The 19,774-nt window shown below is 38.9% G+C and overlaps 1 protein-coding gene across 4 annotated transcripts in view; it reads left to right on the top strand.

Moving 5' to 3' along the window:
• TEC (tec protein tyrosine kinase) overlaps window positions 1-19,774 on the top strand; it is a 135,229-nt gene that overhangs the window by 15,773 nt on the left and 99,682 nt on the right. The window lies entirely within an intron of this gene.

Here is a 19,774-nt window from a genome sequence, read left to right as displayed (position 1 = left end):
TTGAGACAGAGTTTCACTCTTGTTACCCAGGCTGGAGTGCAATGGCGCAATCTCGGCTCACCGCAACCTCCGCCTCCTGGGTTCAGGCAATTCTCCTGCCTCAGCCTCCTTAGTAGCTGGGATTACAGGCACGTGCCACCATGCCCAGCTAATTTTTTGTATTTTTTTAGTAGAGACGGTGTTTCACCATGTTGACCAGGATGGTCTCGATCTCTTGACCTCGTGATCCACCCGCCTCGGCCTCCCAAAGTGCTGGGATTACAGGCTTGAGCCACTGCGCCCGGCCTAATAATTTTTTTTTTTTTTTAGTTTTTATTTTTTGTAGAGGCAGCGTTTTGTCATGTAGCCCAAGCTGGTCTCAAACTCCTAGGCTCAAGCAATCTACCTGCCTCAGCCTCCTGAAGTGTTGGGATAACAGATGTGAGCCACCATGCTTGGCCACAAAGGCATTCTTTTTAGCAGGGTGGGCGGTGGATTGTAGCCCTTCTGTTTCTTCCTAGCATTCCAGCAGTGGGTCCCATGGCATTGTTCTGTTGTATATTCAGCACTATTCCAGTGCCCTCCCTGTGGCTGAAAGCGTAGAGGCACCCTCAGTCAACCTCTCCTCCAGAAATACAGTCACAGAGCCATAGTCATTCTTCATGGTAATTTACCTTGGAGCCATTTGTGTATTACTCATAATTGTGTTCCCAGTGCTTAGTGCACAGTAGGTACTCAGCATGTTTATTGATTTGAATTATTATTATAGCTTTGACTCTGTATTTGGGCCTCTGTATTGTGTCCTCAGTTGCCCTTAATGATACCTGGCCCAGGGCTGGTTTATCCAAATGCTGACCTGGCTCTCTCTTTCATGGAGTCACAGACCACCCTTCCTGTGGTACCCTTGTTATGACAGTACTAATGGTCATTATTGTTATTCTTACTAATAATAAATAGCTGCCACTGATCACTTACTTTGTGTCAAGCATTGTGCTTAGCAATTTATGTAAATTATTTCATTTAAACCTCCCACTACATCTCTAGGCGGGAGGTACTATTTTACAATGAGGAACCTGAGTTATTGAGAAGTTCAATTACCTGAGGTCATACAGCTAGTAAATGTCAAAGCTGACCTTTAAAACCAGTTCTGTCTGACTTCCTAATAATTCAGCAAAGCTCTCTCCTCTTGTGTGCTTTTGGTATCCGGGGTCTTCCTGACAAATGACTGTGCTGTTGTGGACTTATTATTTGTCTTTCCAGACTTTCTTCCTTTGGGGAACTATTCTGTCCTCAATTCATGTGGTTTGGGTGGAGTTGACACCACCCAGGGATGATCATGTGATTCAGCTTTGGCCAATCTGAGCAGTCCCTCCACCTGATCAAGTCATTGGCTGAGGGATTAGCATGTGACCCAGTGTGGCTCAATGGGATTCTTCTGCTGGCGTTTAGGAAAGTGGGAACTTTTCCTCTGGGATTTAACCTGGAGCAATGTAACCTGGAGCTACTGGTGGCCATTTTTCCCTGTTCCATGGAGGAAGCTGCAGTACAAGAGAATGAGGCCGTGCAGTGAGAAGCAGCACTGGGCGGTGGTGACAGCACACAGCATTGTTTGGAGCGCAGGAGTAAGCTGTGCCAGCACTTCTCGATTATGTGAGCCAATATGTTCCTTTTGTTGTTGTTGTTTGCTTAAATGTAATTATGTGCATTTGAGAGAACCCTGCTTAATACTACACCGACTTTTCAGAAGATGAATATTTTTGTCTTGGATTCCTTATGCCCCTGTCTGTCTGCCCTTGGTCATCCACTGCTTTTGGGGCCTTCGTGCCAACTTCGTGACTGCAGGCCTTTGATCTCTGTAGACTCTGCACCATGTTCAACTTGCTCTGTCCCTTTTAGGTCAGTAAGCCCTGCCCTAGTGAAAGGAGGTGCCACACCCAACACCTCCTTACCAAAAGCCCCCACCTCCCATCCTGCCCCATGGGACAGCCCACAAATGGATCTGGCTAGTAAAAGGATTGTTCCGTGATTGGAACCTTAGAGAAATCTGTTCTTCATAGACATCAGAAAAATTACTCATCAACCTACTCTTTGAATGCTGATCAAAGACTATTGAACGCTAACCTCATTTGGCCTCTGACACCATCTGGGATCTCAGCCAGTTTAGGCCGAAGCCTTGCCTCTTATCCCCAGTTAATTTAGCCACCAGCCTTTTTGATCAGCTGTCTTTCTATGTACTCTGAAACCTCCTATGATTGTGAACTTCCATTCTTCTGCTGGCTGCCTTCCCAAATCTTTCCGGTGGCCTTCTGAGAGCATTGTTCCACTGTGAATCAACTCTCCCACACAGGGGAGGGAATAGCAGCATTCCCTTCCCTGCAGCTCTCTCTGCTGTAGCCTTCTCCTGGCTTCCCTTTGCCACTTCCAGGGCATCACTTTTCTGCCCTCATGCAAAACCCCTTTGTCTTTTAGGGTTCAAGCCATTCATGCAAATACCCTCCTGGTCTCTCTTTTAGCTACCAACCTTTTGGTTATTCTCCCTGATTGACTCATCTGGTTCGTGGTCATCTCTCCCAGCTCCGCTATCTCTGCATTCGTAGATATAACCAACTTTTTATGTTTGCATTAGTTGTACAGTTGTCCTGGGGATAGTTAATGGGAGTCGTTAATTATGGCAGGAGAGGAAAATAAGGGAGACTTCATAAAAGAGAAGCTACCTATGATCAGGACCTTGAAAAATGAATAGGATTTCAACAGATGGATAAAGACGGAAGAGCCTTGGAGACAGAAAACGACTTGAGCAAAGACATGGGGATGTGAAAAGGCCTGGAATATTTACTTGCTTGAGTACTGGGAAACAAGTAGTAGGAAAGGAAAAGGGAACTCAGATTGAATTGGACATGCTTAGGCCAGGCTCAGTGGCTCACACCTGAAATCCCAGCACTTTGGGAGGCCTAGGTGGGTGGATCACCTGAGGACAGGAGTTCAAGACCAGCCTGATCAACATGGTGAAACTCCATCTCTACTAAAAACAATACAAAAGTTAGCTGGGCATGGTGGTGCATGCCTGTAGTCCCAGCTACTTAGGAGGCTGAGGCAGGAGAATTGCTTGAACCTGGGAGGCGGAAGAGGTTGCAGTGAGCTGAGATTGCCACTGCACTCCAGCCTGGGCGACAGAGTGAGATTTCATCTAAAAAAAAAAAAAATTGGACATGATTATACTTAGGATTGAGGAATGACTCTAAGGAGTATGCAAGTGGATGAATGCAGGAGAAAGAACAAAAAGAAGAGGGCAGGATGATCAAAACTTTATGGGAGTGATTATAAAAGGGGAGGAGGAGGAGTTAAAATAGTTTAAGAAAGCTCATAATAAGACTACGGGGTTTAGAGAGGAGAGATAGTAGAAGAAGAGGTGGAAGGATCCTCAGGACAGACTAGTTATGAGGGAACAAGGAGTAGGGCAGAGGAATGAGACAGGACAGGTACTGCTTACGAGAGGGGAGCGATCGAGGCCCTGCCTGGTGATGGGAGATTTTGAAAGGGTAGGATGCTGGAAGACGATAGCTACAAGCTAGATGTGAATCAAGTACTTAGCCTTTTAATTAACTTATGAATAAAGAGTAAGATAACTTATGTATTTCATGATAGTAAAGATGACTTACCTTATGTAAGTCTCAGATGTTTCCCAAACTGTGTTTTATAGACTACAATTCTGGGAGATGTTAACGAGGTTCAGGGGAAATAGAGTAAGTTCTATGATCAAATGAGGTTGGGAAGCGCTGCATTCTACATGATTCACCTATTAAAACCTCTGAGAAATGTGTACAAGAAACTAGTGTCATGTTGTTTAATCCAGCTTTTCCCAAATGTACTTGTCCATTCATTCATTAATTCATTCAACAAGCATGCAGTAAATGCATGGTGTGATAGTATGTTTTGAGTACTCTGCTGGCCACTGGTCCTAGAGTAGAGAATAAAGCCACCCAGCATTCCTACACTTATGAGATTATGGTCTGATACAAGCACATGTTATCATCCCACAGCTCCTAGGGTTCTGAGGAACATGATTTAGGGAGCCTTGAGTTAAGATATTTAATATTCCTTTTTGTGCTCTCAAATGGAATGATGTGGAGTGATTGTGTGCATATGTCTCTGCCTTTATGTCTCTATCTTACGTCAATACCTCTGCCTCTTCATAGAGTGTTTCCTGGACCTGCTGCCTTGGGAATGGACAGAGCTGATGACAAGGAAACTTTCAGGTCTGGAAAGTTGGTGACTCACCCAAGATCACCCAGCTAGTTAGTTGCAGAACCAGGGACAGAACCCAGCTCTTCTGGCTCTAGGTTCTATGCTCATTTCTTTCTTGGTGAGAAGGGACATCTTGAAATGCCTGAAAATTAAAAAAAAAATTAAGCAGATTCAGCAGGCTCAGTGAGATACCTTTGCCAATTTAATCAACAATAGCAGGGTTGACTGAAGTATCAGCAACACCACCACCACTACCACTATCATCAGCATCACTAATGCTGAGTAATTACTAAGATCCATGTGCCAGATTAAGCACTTTATATATATTTGCTTATTTAATTCTTACAACTCTATGAAGTAGTAATTATTACCCTATTTTATAAATGAGGAAGCGAGCTCAGAGAGGTGAGCAATTGTCCATGTTTATACAGCTAATAAGGAGCAGAGCAAAGCTTCCATTCTAGGCTTTCAGACTCCAGGCTGTGAACTTCATTCTTTTATCAAGTGAAACGTTTTTTCTGCTTCAGTATTTTCCTCTCAGAATCAGTTTGTCTTTTCTCCCTTCCATTTTAGCTTGCCTTGCTTTTTCCTTTTTGTAAAAACCAGATCTTAGACAAGATCTGATTTATTTGTTTATTTTATGTCAGGTAGTATTCATCCAATATTTACTTCTACTATCTCTTCTCTCTAAAACCCGTATTCATCTTATGAGCTTTCTGAAACCACGTTAATTACTTCTTTCCTTTTGCATTGACTCCAATAAAGTTTTGATCTTGTCATTACAATGTCATCTCACTCCTCTTCTTTTTATAATAAAGGCTGTTCTTTCTCTTGCATTCTTTCACTTGCATACTCCTTAGAGTTATCCCTCAATCCTAAGTAAATATAGTCGTGTCCAGTTCAATCTGAATATTTAATAAATACTATGTGAAGGAACTGCTTTAGGAGCTGAGGACCCAGTGGTGAATACACAGACCAGGTTCCTTTCCTGTGAAACTTACAACCAGTGAGGAGACTACACAATAAAAATAACACATAATCAAGAAAAATGTCACACAGTGATAAATACCATAGAAAGAATTAAAACAGGATAACATAGTGAGAGTAACTGGCTGTCTACTTTAGACTGGGTAGTCAAGGGAAGTTCTTTTTTTTTTTTGTAAAAGTAACATTTAAACTAAAATTTGAGTTATAAGAAGGAGCCGGCAAGAGAGAAATGGGTGGGGAGGAGGGACAAAGAAAGAAAATGGAGTGTTCTTCCAGGCAGAGAGAACATCATGTGCCAAGACCCCAGCCATGAGTTTGCTCTGTTTGAAGAATCGGAAGAAGGCTGGTGTGGTTGAATCATAGTGCACCATTGGGAGAGTGGTACCAGATGCAGTTAGAGAAGTAGGTCATATACTAGGTTAAGGAGTATGGGTTTTAGTTTAAGTGCATTGGGTAGCCGTTGGAGGATTTTATCAGGGCTAATGACACAGACAGATTTAGGTTTTTAAATGGCTGTATTTACTGATGCATGGAGAAATGAGTATAAGGAGAAAGAAGGAAGTAGTAAGACCTATTAGGCGGATAGTCCAGTAGTCCTGACAAGGGATGATGATGATGATGATGGCTGTATCAGTTATTGCCACAGGAATCCTGTGTAACAAACATTCCCATAAATTCAGCAGCATACAACAATTAGGATTTATTTTTGCTCATGGGTATAGGATGTCTGGGTAGTTCTGCTGATCTTGGCTGGGCTTGGTTGACCTTGATTGGGCTTGCCTGTGTGTCTGTGATCCACTATGGGTCAGGTAGGCAGCTCTGCAGTATTGCCTGGGTTCTCTGATATGTTTGGGGGGCCAGCTGGTTGTCAACTGGTATAGGGATCGTCTCAGCTGAGCTGTATGGATCTACTCTGCTCTCCTCCATATGTACATTACATCTCTCTAGTAGGCTAGTTTGGGCTTACCCTCAGCCTGGACAGTCATATTCTCATGGTGATTGCAAAGAAGCAAGAGAGGAAGTAGAAACAAACACGCACGTTTTAAAGCCTCAGTCTGTGTCAAGTTTGCTACTGTCCCATTGGTCAAAGTAAGTTACATATGTATATCTATAGTCAGTATGTGTGGGGGCATTGCCAAAGGACAGGGATTCAGAGAGGTGTGAAAAGCTACAAGGAGATATGAAAAATTAGGGCCATGATTGCAATCAATCTATTGCACTAATGGGAAAGTAGTGAAGAATAAGAGACTTGAATAGGTTCAGAAAACATTTTGGAGTACAGTCCAAAGAACATACTGATGAATTAGATTTGAGTATGAGAGAAAAGAATGAATCAGAGGTAATGCCTAGATACTTGACTGAGCAGCTGGGGAGACAGTGAGGTCATTTACTTGGATGCTGGACGAAGAGCAAAATTTAGGGGACTATCCAGAGCTCTGTGTTAAGTGATGTTGTGTTTGAGATACCTGCTAGATATTTAAATAAAGATGTCAGATTTGCAGTTGGATACAGCAGTCTGAGGTTCTGAAGAACTTCAAAGCTAAAGATGTAGATTTTGGAGTTATCAACCTATAGATGGCTCAGCTGAAATTCCAGGATGTGTGCCTTGGCTGAGATCTGATGAAATTCTTCAGCCAATCACCCTGAAGTCTTCTAGTCTATGACTAAATGGTAACACATTGTGCTTTGAATGTGCTTTCCTATTTCACTAATTTAAAATATTAGTGTCTACTTGTATAATTTGTCCTATGAACTGAAAACTACAGTTGTCCCACTCTGCCTTGTACATCTTTCTGGTTTGGCAGAAATAATACTGAAAGGACGCCTGCCAGGGTCTTAGTAATTCTTAGTTATAGAATCTGAGACATATCAGCTCAGGGTTAGCAGAAAGATCATGAAGCCAAGAAGCAGGGCTTAAATCAGGTGAAGTTGGAATCTCCAAATGTAATTACTTCCTGTGTGAAGCCATAGGTCTTTGGGATGGTTTCCTGTTACCTTGGGCCATTCAGGCAAGTACACCATAAAATGCTTGGCCAATCAGGAAGGCACATAGTAGCCTTTAAAAAATTTTACAAATGTGCTGTTTAAATTATATTATATAATATTACTATTAACGTAAGATTTACATTTCTGTCACATATTGGAGAGTATATCTTAAACTGAATTTCACTCAACTTTTGCCAAAAGTGAACTTGAGATAATATTTAACAGATACAGACCAAGGATCATATTAATGATTTACTTATTTGTGTACTTTGTTCTTATTTCTTAAGAAAATCAGATAGTAACCTATTGAGCTCAGCCTAAGTAGGGATGTCTTTACTAAGGCTTTATTTACTAAGCCATTATGGAATGTTAATAATAAGAAGTAGCCTGTTGAGGAATGCTTTTGTAATTTCTGCCCAAACTGCTACTGAAGATATTATATAATATCTTTCATTATCTTTTAGGATCCCATAAAGTAGTTTCTCTTTGGAGTTTAGTGACAGGGAAGGGTTTTCTTTTGATAAGCTGGTATGTATTTTATCATAAATATTATTTTCTATGAGGCATTCTAAAAATTAGTTAATCCCTGATATTTTGAGGAGCTCCAAACTTGACACACAATTACACAAAATGTTTCAGATTTCTGGTTTTCAGTGTGTAGTAGGATTGAAGCATATATGAATTAGGGGAATTCAACTCTGTGGGTCAGCCAAAAAAAAGAGAAAGAGAAAGAGGAGACAGAGAGAAAGAGAAACAACAAAGTGAAGAGTACAGGTGACCCTATTCGTCTTTCCACCTGATGAGTATATACCCCAGAAAAGGTGTGTGCTGGTGGTGTATGAACCTATTGCTCTCTTAGTCCACCTCAGCCTGCAGAGGATTTCCACGAGCATCTCACAGTGTTCAATGTGATTTGTGGTTAAAGATACATGCTTTTTCATACAAACTGACCCTTAGGCCCATGCCAGCTACTTTAGTGCTAAACCAAAAAACCCCAAATTGATTCTTCTGTGGGCTGGATTGTTTGCAAAACAACCTGCATCATTCCCTTCCTGGTGTCTGCTCACCTTGAGTAGTCGCCTCCTGTACTGATCCTGGCCTTGGGGCTGTGACTTGCTTTGGACAGTGACACAAGGACAAATAAATATAAAGCATTCAGAGATGTGCAATGTGCTGTGTACTGGGGCATGCTCTCTCTTACTGCACTTAGAACCCTAAGAACTATATGGGCAAGCCCACGTCCTGTTCAAGAGGCCACATGTGCCCTGGCTGATAGCTTACGAGTGCCAGAAGTATGAATGAGGCCATCCTAGACATCCAGGCCAGGTCTGCCCAACCAACCTGAAGAATCATGAGAAACAATAAGTTTTTATTATTTGTATGCTACTAATTATGGAGTGGATTTTGTTTTTGTTCTAATCAAAAGCTAACTGATAGAACTTCCAGTGCTTCTGTACATATCTGCTGGTACTGTGTTGGATATATCCAGAGAGGCTGTCAGTCTGCAGTGTGACCTGTGTCTCCTGTGGAAAACTCAAGGCTAATTGACTGCGTTCAGTTTTTACCCTATATGTTGATATGAGAACCAAACCGTGCATAAACTTGAGTTCCACTCTGTTTTCTTCTTTCTGCGTTTTGGTTTCTGACTTCTCCTTTTAGTTTTAATTCTCATCTGTATATTTACATGTTGTCCATGTATTGTTTCTTAATTTACTTTTATTGCGAATAAATTCAATTAACATAAAATTTGCCATTTAAATCACTTTATAGATTACAGTCTAGTGGCTTTTACTATATTTATGATGTTATTCAGTCATCACCACTACCTAATTCCAAAAGATTTCCATTATCCCAAAAAGAAACTTCACATCCCCAATTCTCCCCTCTTCCCAACCAATCAGTAATCTACTTACTGTTTGTATAGATTTGCCTACTTTAGACATTTTATGTAAAAGTAATCCATACAACTTGTGACCATTTGTATCTGGCTTCTTTTATCCAAATAATGTTTTCAAGGTTCATTCATGTTATACCACATATCAGTATTTCATTCCATTTTAGGGTGGAATAAGATAATATTTCCTTCATCAGTTAGTAGACATTTGGGTTTTCACTTTTTTGCATTGTGAGTGGTACTGCATGAGCATTCATATACAAGTTTTTGTGTAAATGTGTTTTTAATTCTCTTGGGTATATACCTAGGAGTGGAAATGCTGAGTCATATGAAAATTCTATGTTTAACTTTTGAAGAACTACCAAACTATTTTCTACAGTAGCTGTCCCATTTTACATTTCCAGCAGCAATATGTGAAAATTCTGATTTTTCCACATTCTTGCTAATACTTGTTCAGTTTCTATTTTTTTAGATTATATTCATCCTAGTGTGTGTGAAGTGGTATCTCATGGTTTCAATCTGCATTTCGTAATGACAAATGATGTTGAACATCTTTGCATATGTTTGTTGCCCATTTGTGCATATTCTTTGGAGAAATGTCCATTCAAGTTCTTTGCCCATTTTAACATTGGGTTATTTTGTCTTTTTCTTCTTTAATTGTAAGTGTTCTTTATATATTATGGATACTAGACCCTTATCAGATATATCATCTACAAATGTTTTTCATTCTGTAAGATCTCTTTTGTAACCTTTGATAATGTCACACAAAAATTTTTAAGTTGATGAAGTCCACTTACCTATTTTTCTTTTGTTGCTTATGCTTTTGATGTCATATTTAAGAAAACATTGTTTAATCTAAGGTCATAACAATTTATACCTAAGAGTTTTCTTCTAAGAGTTTTATAATTTTAGTTCTTTAATTAAATCTTTGACCCATTTTGAGTTAATTTTTGTATATGGTGTGAGGTTGAGGTCCAAATTTATTTGCATCCAGTTATCTCTATACCATTGTTGAAAATATTTTTCTTTTCCCATTGAATGGTCTTGACATCTTGGTCAAAAATAACTGGCTATAGGTGTATGAATTTATTTCTGGATCCTTAATTCTGGGTTGTTGATCTATATATCTTTCCTTATGGAGTACTACACAGTTTTGATTATATGGCATTATAGTAAATTTCAAAATTGGGAATGTGAGTTCTTCAACTTTGTTCTTTTTTTTCAAGATCGTTTTGTCTATTCATTACTGCATGAGTTTTAGAATCACTTTGTCCAGTTCTGCAGAAAAGGTTATTGGGATTTTAATGGAGAATTCATTGACTCTGTAGATCCATTTGGGAAACATAGCCATTTTCACAATATCATGTCTTTCATCCATGAATGTGAGATGTGTTTCCATTTATTTAGGTCTTCTTTAATTTATTTCCAAATCTCCTGAAACTGATAAGCAACTTCAGCAAAGTCTCAGGATACAAAATCAATGTGCAGAAATCACAAGCATTCCTATAAACCAATAACAGACTAAAAGAGAGCCAAATCAAGAATGAACTGCCATTCACAATTGCGACAAAGAGAATAAAATACCTAGGAATACAAGTAACAAAGGATGTAAAGGACCTCTTCAAGGAGAAGTACAAACCACTGCTCAAGGAAGTAAGAGAGGACACAAACAGATGGGAAAACATTTCACGCTCATGGTTAGGAAGAATAAGTATTGTGAAAATGGCCATTCTGCCCAAAGTAATTTATAGATTCAATGCTATCCCCATCAAGCTACCTATGACCCTCTTCACAGAACTGAAAAAAAACACCTTAAACTTCATGTGGAACTAAAAGAGAGCCTGCATAGCCAAGAAAATTCTAAGCAAAAAGAACAAAGCTGGAGGCATCATGCTACCTGACTTCAAACTATACTACAAGCCTACAGTAATCAAAACAGCATGGTACTGGTACCAAAACAGAGATATAGACCAATGGAACAGAACAGAGGCTTCAGAGGCAATGCCACACATCTACAACCATCTGATCTTTGACAAACCTCATAGAAACAAGCAATGGGGAAAGGATTCCCTGTTTAATAAATGGTGTTGGGAAAACTGGCTAGCCATGTGCAGAAAGCAGAAACTGGACCCCTTTCTGACACCTTACACTAAAGTTAACTCCAGATGGATTAAAGACTTAAACATAAGACCTAACACCATAAAAACCCTAGAAGAAAATCTAGGCAAAACCATTCAGGACACAGGCATAGGCAAGGTCTTCATGACTAAAACACCAAAAGCATTGGCAACAAAAGCCAAAATAGACAAATGGGATCTAATTAAACTCCAGAGCTTCTGTACAGCAAAAGAAACAATCATTAGAGTGAACCAGCAACTAGCAGAATGGGAAAATTTTTTTGCAATCTACCCATCTGACGAAGGGCTAATATCCAGAATCTACAAAGAACTGAAACAGATTTACAAGAAAAAAACAAACAAACCCATCCAAAAGTGGGTGAAGGATATGAACAGACAGTTTTCAGAAGAAGACATATATGAGGCCAACAAATATGAAAAAATGCTCATCATCACTTGTCATTAGAGAAAGCAAATCAAAACCATCTCATGCCAGTTAGAATAGTGATCATTAAAAAATCTGGAGACAACAGATGCTGGAGAGGATGTGGAGAAATAGAAATACTTTTACATTGTTGGTGGGAGTGTAAATTAGTTCAACCATTGTGGAAGACAATGTGGCAATTCCTCAAGGAACTGGAAATAGAAATTCCATTTGACCCAGCAATCCCATTACTAGGTATATATCCAAAGGATTATAAATCATTCTATCATAAAGACACATGCACACATATGTTCATTGTGGCACTGTTTACAATAGCAAAGACCTGGAACCAACCCAAATGCCCATTGATGATAGACTGAATGAGGAAAATGTGGCACATATACACCATGGAATACTATGCAGCCATAAAAAGGATGAATTTGTGTCCTTTGTAGGAACTTGGATGAATCTGGAAACCATCATTCCCAGCAAACTGACACAAGAACAGAAAAACAAACACCACATGTTCTCACTCATAGGTTGGTGTTGAACAGTGAGAACACATGGACACAGGGAGGGGAGTATTACACACTGGGGTCTGTTGGGGGGGTTTAGGGGAGGGACAGTGCGGGGTAGGGAGGTCGGGGAGGGATAACATGAGGAGAAATGCCAGACATAGGTGACAGTGGGATGGAGGCAGCAAACCACATTGCCATGTACCTATGCAATAATCCTGCATGTTTTGTACATGTACCCCCAAACCTAAAATGTTATGAAAAATTATATATATAAAAAATTTGTTTCCACAAAGTTTTGTAGTTTGCAGTGCAAAAATCTCATTCTTCCTTGGTTAAATTTTGTTCATGCGTTTTTTAAACTGAATCATGTCTCAATTTTTCTCTGTAGGTAGATAAGATAAATATAATAAATCCATAAAAATACTTTTTTTTTTTGAGATGGAGTATCACTCTTGTCACCCAGGCTGGAGTGCAGTGGTGTGATCTTGGCTCACTGCAACCTCCGCCTCCTGAGTTCAACCGATTCTCCTGCCTCAGCCTCCCAAGTAGCTGGGATTACAGGTGTGTGCCACCGTGCCCGGCTAATTTTGTGTTTTTAGTAGAGACAGGGTTTCATCATGTTGGTCAGGCTGGTCTCAAACTCCTGACCTCAAGTGATCCACCTGTCTCAGCCTCCCAAAGTGCTGGGATTATGGGCATGAGCCATCATGCCTGGCCAAAAATAAATGTTTTTAATGTAGCACTTCAGCTATTTAAGGTATTCAAACTTTTTCCAAGAAGTCTGAGAATAAAGATACTAGATTACTAGTCTCAACGGTATTATTATTATGTTTATATTTTTTGACTTTATTATCTTAGCTTTTATTTATTCATTTACAAAATAGTGCCTGCCAAAGTGCCATCTACTCCTGTATACTTTAATGTTTTAGTGATTACTTGTAATGCTATGAAGATTAAGTTAAACCAGTAATATTCATAGTAAACACTTAAATGGCATTTATGTGCCAGGTAACTATTCTAAGTGTTTAATGTGTATTAACTTACTTAATGAAATTAAATACTGGGTGGGGTGAAGCCTTAAAGAACTGTGTGATTTTGTGTGTGTGTGTTTGTGTGTGTTTGTGTGTGTGTGTGAAGTCTTTTTGAATGATGTTTGCAAAATTCATAATTTTAATCTAGAGTTTTCAATGTCAATGTCTAATTTTTAAGGATTAAGATATTGATAATTATATTAATGAACAAAGGGAGGGAGGTGATATCTCTCAGCTCTGCTTTTTTGGGCCTTTAATTATTTCACCTTTCAATTGAGAAGTTTGAATCCAATGATCTCTAATCTTAGAGTGCCCAGCTCTCATAGTCAGCTGTCTAATGTCTTAGATACAATATCTCTCTGTCCTATATGTAGTATTTGAGAAGAAGGATGTTGCAGGGGAAAGCTCTTTGAGGAATTAGATCAAAACCTCACAGAAATGTGAGGTTGATGAAGTCAGAATCATTTTTCCATGTGGAATGTTATATCACTGTCACAGTACCTGATATAGAGTAGAGTTTAAATAACATGGTTGAAAAATGAGTGAAGAAATAAACATAAGACTGGAAAGAAGTCATTTTGGGTTTGATATGGTTTGGCTGTGTCCCCACCCAAATCTCATCTTGAATTCTCACATGCTGTGGGAGGGACCCAGTGGGAAGTAATTGAATCATGGGGGCAGGCCTTTCCGATGCTGTTCTTGTGATAGTAAATAAGTCTCACAAGATCTGATGGTTATAAAAAGCGCACAAGTGCTCCTGTCTTTCCCTGCTGCCATCCGTGTAAGATGTAACTTGTCCTCCTTGCCTTCCACCATGATTGTGAGGCTTCCCCAGCCACGTGGATCTGTGAGTCCAGTTCAACCTCTTTCCTTTGTAAATTGCCCAGTCTCTGGTATGTCTTTATCAGCAGCGTGACAATGGACTAATACAGGGTTTTAGTTTCTTTTTAAATATTAGAAATGTGTGTATGTGGATTGAGTGTGGGGAGAGGAAGGAGTATTGAAATGGGATATATTTAAATTAATAGAAGCTGTTTCTTCCTTTTTGCATTTCTTCATACTCATCTTGCATTTCACAACGCTGAGTCCTTGGCCTGGGATGTGCCCTTGCCTCACCATCTACCAACTTACTGGGCTTTTTAGCCCAGCACGGGCATCACCTTTGCTGGCTATCTCTCTACCTCTTATCTCCAGGCAGAGTCAAAGCTTGTAACCATCTGTGGTCTAGCATTGATCACATGGTAATGAAATTGTTAGCTTCTGTCATGTCTGTCCCTTTTACTAGGGCATGAGTATCTTAATGGCCTCGTCTTATGTTTATTTTGTTAACATATCTGGCATTTGGCAGGTGTTCACTTAGCAGTTTTTGAGTGTGTAAATGTGAATCAATTCAGAATAAACACCAGGCAATGAGCAACTGACCAACTGCTTTCCTGAGTGTTTGGTGTGTGTAAGAAATTTTATGTGGATTTCTCTTACTTCTCATGATAATCCTTTAGGGTTGGTATCATCGTCAACCTCATTTTACAGATAAAAAAGCAGTCTCTAAGGAGTTAACTTGTTTAAAGTTATGCAGTGAATAAATGGCAAAGCTAAGATTTAGAGCCAGGTTAAGCAGACTTACCTGTTTAGGTTCTTTCTACTAAAATCTGGGTTCTTGGCCAGAAGTTCCAGTAAAAATAATGAGTGAAATAAGATCCTGGACATCAGTAAAAAAATCTTCAGGTTAATGTTTAAAGAACATTGCTATGCCTTCTCCAGTTTTGTCAGGGAATAGATTAAATATTGGGTCCTTTAATATATCAGAAGGTACAGGCCTGCCCTCTAGTTGGCTGAATTTTCTGTTTAACACAGTAGTAAAACGGAGAACAAGTGAGTTTCTAGATCAAGCTACATAGACTAATTACATTTGAAGGCTAAATATAACATTAGAGATTATCGGCCTCAACCACATTAATCTTAATGATGTCACAAGGCTCACAGAACTTGTAAGTTTGGTTCTCAGTTGCTATGTCAGTTAAAGGAAGAGAGTGTTCTTTTACATCATGAGGTTCACTTTATATATTAATAGAAAATTTAGAATAATGGTGGATAAAAACTTGTCATATTAAACAGATAAGAGCATGAGAGTTTGATTGAAACACCATCACTTCACACATTGGAGACACGTGAAACTCAGGCCTGGGCCTCTCAGATGAGTAACCTCCAAGCTGCTGGCCCCCCTCAGAAAAAAGAACTTTCTGCATAGGACAAAATTGATCATCAGGGCATCTCTGAAAAAAAAGGATCCTCTAAGTTGTTTGTTAACTTATGGTTCCAAGACTTTGCTGATTTAAGATGCAAATGAATATTCAGTGCTCCCTCCTTATCTGTGTGGCTTTTGAAATAAGAGTTTTCTTTCATGTCTGCCCAGTGACAGTAGAAGGAACTGCAAATGTTGAAAGGTCTGAAGTAGATGCTTCTGTTACCTTTGAGATTTGGCTTCTGAAGTAAATACCAGCTAGCTACGTAAAGTGAAATCAATGTCCTCCAATAAGTACTGACCAAGTACGCAGTATATTTCAGGCAGTGTTCTGGGTGCTAGATCATGCCGAATATTGTATTTTCTTTTGTATGGTTTGTGTAAGACAGAATACTCAGAGGGGAAAAAAAGACTTGGAAATATGCTTTTGAGAAATCGGTATGGAAGAGAATTGAGATTTATGTATATGTCTAACGTGTACACAAACATTAATTTATTGTTGTGGGTCTATGTTGCTTATATAAGTAAAATTGATTTTCAGAATTTCACAGAGCACTGGAAGAAATTGGATATTGACTTATTTTACCAGTGTAGCAAGACACTGAGCATTACCACTTTTATAGCCCTTAATAGATTATAGTGCCACTATTTGTTTTTAAGGCACTCTTTTCCCATTTTTCTCTAGAGCAAAGATCATGTCTTCATCTTTGTAACTACCTCAGTGCCTCATGCATGGTTCCTAATACATCATGGCTGTGCAATAAATGTCAGAATGAATAATCATGAATGTCTAAAACTAGTTCTGTGGATAGATTAGCTCATGAACTGAAAACGGTAAAAAGATGGTTGAGTGAAGAAAAGGAAACGTTTGAGGGAAGGAAGAAAATTGACAAGGATAAGAGATGAATGAAATGAATGAGGTGGTCAAGAATGCTATCTTATATTATACGTCCTGTGAAACTTTTGCTGTGTTAGAAACCACCCAAGATGTAGAGGGATACAACCATTTTGTCACGCTCATGGATTCTGAAGGTTAAAATTAGTTGACATTGGGAATGTCAAACCTCTTATCTTGGAAAACTTTAGTGGCTGGGGCTGACTTAACCACAAGGGGCTGGAATCATCTGGTCTCTCACTCGTGTGTCTGGCTTCTGGGCTGAGATTATTTGAAGGCTGAGCTCAGCAGGAATTCTGCAATAGAACTGTATGTGATTTCTCTACTTGCAATGGGCTTCTCTCAGTATAGTGGCTGGATTCCAAGAGGGAGAATATTCAAAGAGCTAGATGTCTAAAAAAATCAAGCAGGAGCTGCTTGGCTTTTATGTCATAGCCTCAGGCATTTCTGCTGACCTGTATTAGTCAAAGGAGTCACAAGCCTACTCCAATTCAAGGGGAGGTGACATAGACCCATGAGAAGAGCGTCAATGAATTTACAGGTATTTTAAAAAAATGCCTGCACTGCATATCATAACTGGGACAGATAATGACAATGATGAGTAGAGCAAAGAACAGAAAAGTCCATTGTCAATTTACTTCATTAGAGATGGGACCTATGACAATGTCATTAGACACTTTCCAAACAGTAGTTTGACCATGACATACATCCATGATACTTTCTGAGTATAGTTTGTAATTTTTATTTGTTACAAATCATCTATGAGAATGTTTTCTATGGAATACTAGTATTTTTAACAGTTTTTTTTTTTTTCCTGGTAGAGATCAGGTATATAACAGCTGGCATCTCAGTTTTTGAAATTCTTCATTAACTGAGCTCCACAAGCTTTAGGAATAAGGGCAGACATTTCTCTGGCCAAATGTGCCTTTATGATCTAGTGTGCTGTGCAGTTCCAGTTATAACACTGACCTTTGTTGATCTCTCTAATGATTCTTTTATAAAAAGTCTGCAGTTTGAATATACTCACTTGGCCTGACTGCCCACTGTGCTTTGGCACTTTGTTGGTCTGTAGAGAATCTTCTTTTTATCATGATGTAGAGTTGAAAAAAAAACTTCAGCTTTCATGAAATTGAACAGGGAAAAGGAAAGGAAAGAGAGGGAAGAGAGGAGTTATAATGAGGACGAATGTTACATTAGACCGTCGTTTTATTTTTGGCAGCTAGAAATCACATATTCCTTTATGTCTGAGAAAAGGTAGTGCAGATTACATTAGCACAAAGTTCTACTGGTCCACAGGAATCACTGGGACCATTGGAAGGTATTTGTGTTGAGGTCGGTAGGGCAGTAATAATGGTCCTTGGGGAAGGTGAGCCCATCTACCTTTTTCTTGTATTATTTGTCTGCTTTGGTACTTTTCTCCCCTCCCTCCTTTCTCTTCCTCCTTTTACTCTTTTCTCGTTTTTCTTACCAAACTGAAGTGTTTGAGGACTGGGACATGGAAAACTATGTTATTCCCTTAAATATGTTTTAAACACTTTTTATTGTGGAAAATTTCAAACACAAGTAAAAATAGGATGATATAAAGAACGCTTGGTACTTATCACTAAACTTCAATAGTTATCAGCTCATGAACAATTTTATTTTGTTTATACTCTCCCATACCCTTCAGATTAGGAAGCAAACCACAGACATTATTTTATCTGTGAATTTTTCAATATATATCTCTAAAAGTTAAGAACTCTGAAAAATATAATCACCATACCATCTCACACACACACACACACACACACACACACACTCACACAGCAAATCATAAACAACCTAACACTATCTTAATATAATCAAATCTTGATATCATCAAATAAATATTACCAATGAACCTTGATATCATCAATATTAAGTTAGTATGCAAGTTGCCATAATTGTCTCATACATTTTAGTCGAGAGGTCTCTTAAGACTAAATATATGTCAGACCCTCCTGAATCTCTCTATTTTGTTCATAATTTTTTGTTGTTGTTGTTAAAGGAAGCTTCTCATTTGTAAAAAAAAAATAAAAAAAAATTAAAAAAAAATTGAATTCACTTGGCCGGGTGCGGTGGCTCACTCCTGTAATCCCAGCCCTTTGGGAGGCCAAATTGTGGGCAGATCACAATATCAGGAAGATCAAGACCAGCCTGGCCAACATGGTGAAGCCCTGTCTCTACCAAAATACAAAAAATTAGCTGGATGTGGTGGCTTGTGCTTGTACTCCCAGCTACTCGGGAGGCTGAGGCAGGGGAATTGCTTGAACCCAGGTGGCAGAGGTTGCTGTGAGCCGAGATAGTGCCCCTGCACTCCAGCTGGGCGACAGAGTAAGACTCCATCTCAAAAAAAAAAAATTGAATCCACGAATGACTTGGATTCTTCATTCCTATTTTAAAAACATTGAGAAAAGAATATATAGACATGGATGAATGTTTCTTATTAAAAATATTTAGAATACTGTGGCCAAGGAACAAACATTGGTATTTGATTATTTTATATATAATTTATTCTTTACTCTGATGCTTTCTTCTAGTAAAAGGCACTGAAGATCACTTTACCCACTGAGAAATTTGTTATATGTGTCTTATTTTCACTTGTTACTGTTTCCCTTGGTAGTAGCAAGAAATAGAGAAATAGTTGTTTTATTCAAGAAATTCCCTCATCAGAGGAGAATTGGTGTCAGAATTTGCCAGTTAAGGCGAGTCCAGTTACATTTCACAGTAAATAGTAAAAGAGAAAAAACTTGATATGATTCAGACTTTATCCTGAAAAATAAAATGATAATAATAGTTTATCTCAGATTTAGAACCATGTAGATTATAAGTAATTCACAGAACAAAGAGTGAATCTAGTATTTCCTTGATATCATTTTTCTGACAAAAATGTATGATTAAAATTTTGACTTCCTTTACATGTGAGTTTGTCAGCACAATTCAAAAGCGAGCCTTTTTTTTTTTTTCCAAAAGCATTAGAAAGCTTTACCAGTTTTTGCAAGGATTTTTTTTCATAGAATAAAGATTAAACCACGATAACAAAGAGGCCATGTAATTTCTAATATAAGATAGAAGTATACTTGTCTCTCACAAAGTAAGTGAGCTGGTCTACGCTCTGCTCCATGAAATCATTCCAGGATCAGGTTCCATCTTGTTTCTTCTGATAATGCTGAGATGCATAAGGGAAGCTGAGTCTGCCCTGTGGGAGGCTGGAAAATGCCCTAAATCCTGGGGAAGTAGCTTGTCTTTAAGTTGAAAATGGCCTGGAAGGAGGACATATCACTTCTATCACGCATCCTTTTGGCATCAACTTAGTCATATGGCCTCAGTCTACTGCAAAGAAGCCTGGGGAATATAAATATATAAATACATGTAAATATAAATATATTCCAGCCTATGTGCAGAAAGAAGGGGAAAATGAACTGGTGTGTAGGGGTG

This window comes from Sapajus apella, unplaced genomic scaffold (assembly GCF_009761245.1).
Source record: "Sapajus apella isolate SASKATOON/1434 unplaced genomic scaffold, GSC_monkey_1.0 scaffold5, whole genome shotgun sequence".
NCBI lineage: Eukaryota > Metazoa > Chordata > Mammalia > Primates > Cebidae > Sapajus > Sapajus apella.
The sequence above is the reverse complement of the archived record's forward strand: the minus strand, read 5'-3'. Positions and strand labels throughout refer to the sequence as shown.